The sequence below is a fragment of the Trichechus manatus genome, unplaced genomic scaffold (assembly GCF_000243295.1).
Source record: "Trichechus manatus latirostris isolate Lorelei unplaced genomic scaffold, TriManLat1.0 scaffold00162, whole genome shotgun sequence".
In the NCBI taxonomy this organism is placed as follows: Eukaryota; Metazoa; Chordata; class Mammalia; order Sirenia; family Trichechidae; genus Trichechus; species Trichechus manatus.
Genome location: NW_004444098.1, coordinates 1776560 through 1784768, shown reverse-complemented (window position 1 = coordinate 1784768; position 8209 = coordinate 1776560).

Below are 8209 nucleotides of genomic sequence, written 5' to 3'. Positions count from 1 at the left end.
TATGATGGGAGCCTGTAATACTATATTTGTCTAGTATTTAGTTAAAAACTGATTTTGCTTTGCAATATAATTTGGCTTTATCTTCAAGGCATTGCAAACTGTAACAAAAATAGCTTTTCTTAAAATGAGAAGGATGAACGGTTACTCAATTGTTTCAGTCTGTTTAGTTGATTACATTTCTTGGTGTGCTGTTCAAGAAGCAAACACAACTCAATATTTTCCACAGATTCAGTCTTATGGTTACATTAAATTATCTCCAGCTTCCTTTTAAAAACACTCTCTGACAAGAAGCTCTTTCCTCTGTCACTTGGAATTCTCCACTCTGTTCAGATTTAGCAATTTATCCAAGTCACTTGGCATGACTATTAAGCATATTTAGAATTATTAAAGTTAGTAACTTAAAAGTTAAATTAGGTTTTCTTTACAGAGGCTCATATAGTAATTGTCCATCTAAAAAGTAATTGGATCTTGTTTTCTTCATCCACATATATTTTGCATATACCATTTATCATCATGGAAAAATACATCTTTTTTTCTACTTTCCTAAATTAATGTGAAATGTTAAATACAAATTATAATCACCTTCTTAGAATTAAGGAAATGATTAAGGAGGTTACTACATAAATAGCCTCATGTGATTGTGATAATGAGAGCCTTTCTTCAAGAATAACATCTTACATTTATTGGCATCCTTGAAGTTTACATAGCCCTTTAGCCCCTGTCGTTGAATCTTCATTACAACCAGGGGTGGTAGAGAAGGAAGGTGCTATTATCTCCCATTTTATTGTAGGGGAAACTGGGGCTCAGAGAGTTAGAGTGATTTGACTAAGGTTGCAGAGCTAGTAAGTGGGGAAGCTACAACTTGAATATACATCTTATAAATTATCAATTGATATCAAGTACCGTAGATGCATAGGCCTGGAGGGGAACAAGTGGGTTTACGACAGACCCACATGTTTTTAAAAAGCTCTGTTGATGGAGATTCCACCCATTTCTTCTCTACCTGGTCCAGTAGGCAGTCATTTGGCAAGAAGTACCACCATTTATGTATCCTAGACTCATCGCCCCTATATGGCTGTCTTGAAAGGAGATGGAGATAGGCTGATATGACATATTTTAGAAAATATAGTTTCTATTTTTCAATTGTTGTTGTTGTTAGATGCCGTCGAGTTCGTCAGTACAACAATTTAATTGTCAATTGTCTTCGAACCTTCTAACATAAAGTAAAGTAATTGCAACATCTTGGTCTCTGAGGTCCTGTTCCTCTCTACTGAGCCACATCTTTTTCAAGCAATGGAGAGCATACCAGGCAGGCCAAGAATTAGGGAGAGAGAGGTACAGACTCTGATTCTCCAGTTAGATAGTTACTCTTATTCAATTTTTTTTCCATTTAAATCTTCCCAGGATGCCTCTCTTGCTTTTTACTTCCTTCATTTTTCTATCTCCTCATCTTCCTTGATTTTTATTTCTACTCTACTCCCATGTGATGTCATGGTATACCTTTAATCTCATGGATCTGGGTACAATTCTTGGATTTCCCCTGTAAGGATTTTTCTTGCCTTAAAAACTATTTTGTCTTAAATTAATATATACTGTTAATATTTATTTATACTTTCCCATTTAGACAGCAATTTCTATATCCACTACTCTCTCTTGCATCTTATGCCTTCCATCTGGGGTCATTTTTCTTCTTCCTAAAGTATTCTTTCATTCTTTAGGAGTTTTATTTTTCTTTTGTTCCTTTCTTGCAGTTCTACTGTTAGTAGATGTTCTCAGTTTTGTCTGGAAATGTGCTTACTTCACTCTTTTTTAAAAAATAACTTTACAGATATAATTTTAGGTTGACATTATACTCTCTTAGTATTCTATATAAGTCATTTCACTGTCTCACAGCTTCACTCTGCCCACACCAATGTTACCTCTATCATCTCCTCCATTCAGAATTCCCCCCTTCCTACTTTTGCCCTTTTCTCTCGGCTTGCCCTTCTGGCCTCCAGTCTCTCTTCTGTTCCCTGACTCAGTCCCTGCTCTTGTTTCTCCTACTCTACTTTTGCTGTGGTTGCTCCTGTCCCTCCTCTGCCGCCTTCACCTTCCTAGTTTGTGACCCCTTCTGGTTCAGGGGGTGGGATGTACTGTCTGCTAGGGGGCTTTTAATGCTGGCCATCAGATAGTAGATGGCTAGTGGGCCGACAAGCGTTTTGTGAGGCCCTTTTTGCTTCATGCCCATTACCAGCCCCACCCGGACACGGGGAATAGGGTCTTCTCTTAGGACACACAAAATGGCTGTGGTACTGAGCAGCTAACAGGTCAGAAGCATCTCGCGGGCCTTTGCACTATGTGTCCTTGGAGGAGAAACTGGACCCTAGTGGCCATTCCCCTGAAAACCCAAGAGTAGAGACATCTCAGCACAGATGTAACTTTCAGGTTTAGGTAAGAATAATGTTAACCCTTGCAAGACTAGCTTAGAACACAGAGATATGAAACTGGCACCTGGGCTCTTCTGAGATATAAAACTTAATCCCCTAGACCACCCAACTGAGACCTGTCCTCAGACGGACAGCCTCCTGATCAGCTGGTTGTGCAACGCCCTGACTGTAGAGTGTCCGGTCATCGGTACTATCACTTGTAACCTTGCAAGAGCTCCAGCATCAACTGCTCCTCCAGACTCATCTCTGGTGTTCTCAAACTTTGGGGACTGTATCACCCCTAGGAACACTCCACTCCACTCAAGACCTCCAAACACGACAACTTGTCTTACTTTTATTGCTGAGAACTCATCTGTCCATCTAGTTGTTGTCACTTAGTAATTTTTAGAAATCTATTTCTGACTGATCTCAGTTGTTTCTTTGTCTTTAGTGTTTTGTAACTTCGTTTTCACTACAATGTATTTAGGTATGGTCATCTGTTTATTTATTCTGTCCGAATTTCATTGGAATTCCTGATTCTGATGATTCAAGTTTTTCATCAATTCTGAATAATTTTAGCCATTACTGCTTTAAACATTGCCCCTCCTGAAATCTATTATTTCTTTGAAACTCCTACTTGACATGTATTAGATCTTCTCCCTCTATCCTTCATGCTTCTCTTTCATATTTTCATATTCTTTGTCTCTGTGCTATTTTCTGGACAATAATTTTGGTCTATCTTACAGTTCAACAGGTATCCCATAAATTATATATCTAATCTGATATTTAAATAGTTCATTGTCATGTAAGTGAGCCATCTTGGAAGTCCAGCCCAGTTGAGCCTTCAGATGACTCAGTCCTCAGCTTCCATTTAACAGCTTGAAAGATTCCCAACGAGAATGTCCAGCTGAACCCACTCAACCTACTGAAACATGAAAGATATTAATAAACTGTTGTTTTAAACAGGTAAATTTTTTGATAGTTTATTGCACAGCCATACATAACCAGAACCACAGTAAGTCTTTTTGAAGTAGGAGCCATTTTATCTCTTTGAAGTGACTTTACAAATCTATGCTGTCATAGGCTACGTCCACATTGTGTTGTTGTTGTTAGGTGCCGTCGAGTCGGTTCCAACTCATAGCGACCCTATAGGACAGAACAGAACTCTGCCCTATAGGGTTTCCAAGGAACGGCTGGTGGATTTGAATTGCCTACCTTTATTGGTTAGGAGCCGTGCTCTTAACCACTGCGTCACGAGAGCTCCATGTCGATATTATAGGGCATTCTAATTTCCAAATTCTTAGAAGGTGATCTCCTAGTTCTTGAATTCATATATGAATCTACACGTATCGATTAACAACTATGAGTGTATGACAGTCACATAGATAATTAAAATAGACAATGTTTACCCTAGGTATTAATTACTTAAATGTGAATGACATCTTGAAAACCTTAGAAGATAATATAGGAAAACATCTTTATGATCTCAGTATCAATGAATATTTATATAACAAGACAAAAGTAGCAAAAACCATAGAGGGAAGATTAATAAATTTTACTATATTAAAAATTTGATCAAGAAAGTGAAAAACCACAAACTTGGAAAAGATATTTGTAAAACATGTAACTGACAAAGGAATGTTATAAAATACTTTTATAACTATTAACTTAACAAGAAAAAAAGAAACAATCTAACTGAATAGTGGTCAAAAGAAATAAACAGGTTTTTCATAGATAAAACACAAAGGATCAGTAAACATATTGAGATGGTGCACAACCTCATCGGTAATCAGATAAATGCAAACTAAACTCACAATGAGATGTTATTTAATATCCTCCAAATGGGCAAAACATTAAGGAGTCTGAAAATGCCAAGTATTGGTAAGGGTATAAAGCAATTTGAACTTTTCTACCCTATGGTCAGAATGTAAATTATTACAACACTTTAAGAAACAACTTGACATTATCTAATCAAATTGTAGTTGTGCATACCTTAAGACCCAATAACTCTTCTAAATAGAGAAATGTTTGCACATGTATAGCAGAAGAAATGTGCAAGAATGTTCTAGCAGCATTATTTATCGTAGCACAAAAACCTGGAAGCAATCCAAAGCCCATCAGCAATGGGATGTATAAATAAATTGTGGAATGCTCATAGCAGTACAGCATGACAATGAATGAATTCTTGTTTTGTGCAAGAACATAATATTGGCAGAACAAAGCAAGTCACAGAAGAATACAAACTATCTCATTCAATTTATGTACAGTTTAAAACATGAAAAACTAAACAGTGTTTGTGAGTACGTGTGTGTGTGTGTGTTCTGATATTCATAATATAAGTTAATTTAGGGGATGGGATAGATTAGCATTCAGGGGGCTTCAGAAGTGTTGGTGATTTCTATGTCTTATGCTATATGTGAATACACAGATATTTGTTTGCTGATGATGATGACGTATACTTTACACACACTTCACATATATCATCTGCTAACCTAAAGATTGGCAGCTTGAATCCATCCTGTGGCACCTCAGAAGAATGGCCTGGTGATCTGCTTCCGCAAAGATTACAGCCAAGAAAACCCTATGAAGCAATTATACTCTCAAATGCATGAGGTCGTCATGAGTTGGAATTGACTTGATGACAAAGCGTAATATTTCACAATATACAATTTTCAAAACGTGAAAAATATGTCAATAAGCAGTGGAGTTGATCAGAAATAGAGTGGTGGAAACAGTTAAGCATTTGAATACTAGCTGAAAGGTTGGCAGTTCAAACCCACCCCGAGGTGCCTCGAAAGACAGGCCTTGCAATCTGCTTCTGAAAGGTCTTGAAAACCCTGTGCAGAAGTTCTACTCTGCACACATGGGGTCGCCATGAGTCAGAATGGACTTGAGGGCAACTAACAACAGCAGCAACAAGAGAATGAGAAAGAGAAGTCTGAGAGAGAGAAATCAAATAGCGATCCAAGGAATGAGTAATGGAAATAGATGGTATAAATATTCAGTTTCTCAATGGGTATTATGAAGATGGAGATGGCTGCAGCAGTCTACTAGAGTGAGATTCCGCTCAACTTTTTCACGTTTCAACCATACATCCAGATTCAACTACTCCAATTTCATTTTATCATGAAACCTTCCCAGGGAGTGTGCACCGAGGAAGCATAGACACTGCTCACATTGACATGGGTTATTTAGGTATCTAGTAGCTATACTTTCACTCTGGTTTATGTGTCAATCTCTTAGATCTTATAAAGTTAATATGTACATCCCTGATTAATAATAACATCTACGGGGCACTGACAAGATTAATTTTGTGAACGTGCCAAGCTAAGAACCAGATTTCAGACTGTGAAGAATACATAGGCAAATGCCACGTTTTGCAGCTTCTTGGGTGACAGTAAGCTGATCTTGCAGCTGGCACCGTGACTTAAAGTCCCACTTTTATAATATAGGGAAAACTGTGAGAACCGGAACTCTACGGGACTGCTTTGTTTTTCTGGGTCTTGCAAGTTTTCTGCCTTTGACAGGATGCAGTCTTAACACTTTTCTCTCGCTCGTTCTAGTGAAAAATATTTGCATTTTCCTTTTCTGGTAGGTTTCTGCCTTACACAGGTTACGGCTTTCGCAGGTTTTACCGTGTTTATTCTTCTTTTCTTCACATGCAGATCCTAAGTCCTTTGAGGGTAGAAATAATGTCTTACATTACTTTGCCTCATCCTCAAAGAAATGCACAGTATTTTGCACATAGTAAATGCTCAATTAATGTTTGTGGACTGGTTGATTGGCAGGACTGTTGGTTATGCAAGCACTATCCTGTTACCATTCCTGTTAGGCTTTGCAACAATAAGAAAAATGTCATCATTCAATGTAATGAATGGAACTCCACTTCAACCACCAAGCGCTTAGTTGCAAATGTAAAACTGTTGCCAGGTTCAAGTTCAAATAATTCACTCTTTCAAAAATCAGCTTCTCTTCAGCCGTCTGTGAGTCCAAGGCAATTCAGAGGAGGAATTGTATAGACAGGTAGACATTAATGCGCTCAGTGACAGAAGTTTAACATCGGAGAATCTCCCAAAAGAAGTTTTCAGCAAGGGCATCATGGAACTGACGGCTGGTGTCAAGGCAGTTTTTATGGCATTGGCATAATCAAACCTAGGAGATTCTAAGACAAGTAATAATGCTACAATCAATCTCCTTGTCATTCATTATTGTCAATTTTAGAATTACAGCAAACAAGGAACCTTTCTGATACTTTCAGGTGAAATTGCATTGGCGTTAACAAATTATTGCTTGCCCACTTGATGTTTAAGAAAAAGAAGTGCTGCATTTCTCACATTAATCAACAGGGAAGCAATCACTTGCCATGAATCATCACTGGAAATAGAAATTGTTTTAAGCACTGGAGACATTTGTGGCCTGTGAACATTGAACACTAATGACCAGAAGAGCTCCAGCCCTACGATGATTTTTTTGGACTTTCAAGAAATTTAATCCAGAAATGCACCAGATACACGTCTAGTTCTCTGCATGGAACCTGAAAGAGCAGTGATTTCACATTTAGACTTCATGGCCATGAGGTGAAGGGAGGGGGTTTGCAAAGTCTGCCACTCTGCATGCTGGGCATCTTTATGCATTCCACAAGAGGAGAGAAGCAAACTGGATTTCTAAATATGAGCAAAAATCAACACTGGTTGACATCAGCTCTTAAGACATCTTTGCTCTGTGGACAATGTTAGTCATTGAAAACAGCTTTAAATCCATCAGTACTAGAGCTTGTAGCAGCCTGCACAAATCAACAGGCAGGCACTATGTTTCATTTCTCACCTTCCTTTTGTCATTCCTGTACTCCTAACAACCTATATAATCCAACAGAGTGGGTTCTGCAGTGTGCCTTTCATTTCCAATACAACCATTACAAGTACCTAAAGAACAGACGGGCCAGTGAGTGGCCATGAAGGTCGAGAGCTGTTGTGTACTCTGACCAGTGGTAGCTTTGGGTTTGGGAGGTACACTTTCTACTCTCTACCTGATCTCTAAGGTATTATGTATAGTTGAGGAATGACCATCACTAGCTATTGATCTCACAAATCACGTGACTTAACAAGTATCATAATGATCTGGCATCCTTGTGTCAGAAGGGTTTTCTCACCCTGAAATCCATTCTAACCTAGGGCAGACGGTCTGTTTGAGGCAGCTGAATCACTCCTAAAATTCAGGAGGCACATTTTATAAAGTTGAATTGTCTTTATTGGCCTCTGTGAGGAAACGTTCTCCAATAACTTGAAGGTTTGGTGAAATAATCTCTTCCTCTTCTAACCTACCTCAAACCCCTACTTTTTGGTGGATGTCAATTGTAAACTGATAGACCCTTTCTTGGCCTCTGCTTCATCTTCTCAAGGGAAAGGAAGACTGCCTATATTTGAGGAGGTCCATCTCTCTGCAGGAACACCCATAAGAGTTCATGAGGAGGCCTGATGCAGGACATTGATACGTTAGACACATTTCAACTCTTTCCTTGAGGAAATTGATTTTGAGACTCTTAATATGGGCTTTCCATTTGTCTTTTGTGTGTGTGTGTATCTCAATACAATGGTGACCAAAATTCCATCAAGAAGAGAGGCATTTACTACAATGAATCAGAAACATAGTTATTAAAAAACTGTTGGGAAGAGACTGGAGAAACCCCGAGAGTATGGCCCCTGGACACCCTTTTAGCTCAGTAATGACGTCACTCCCGAGGTTCACCCTTCAGCCAAAGATTAGACAGCCCCATAAAACAAAATGAGACTAATGGGGCACAATAG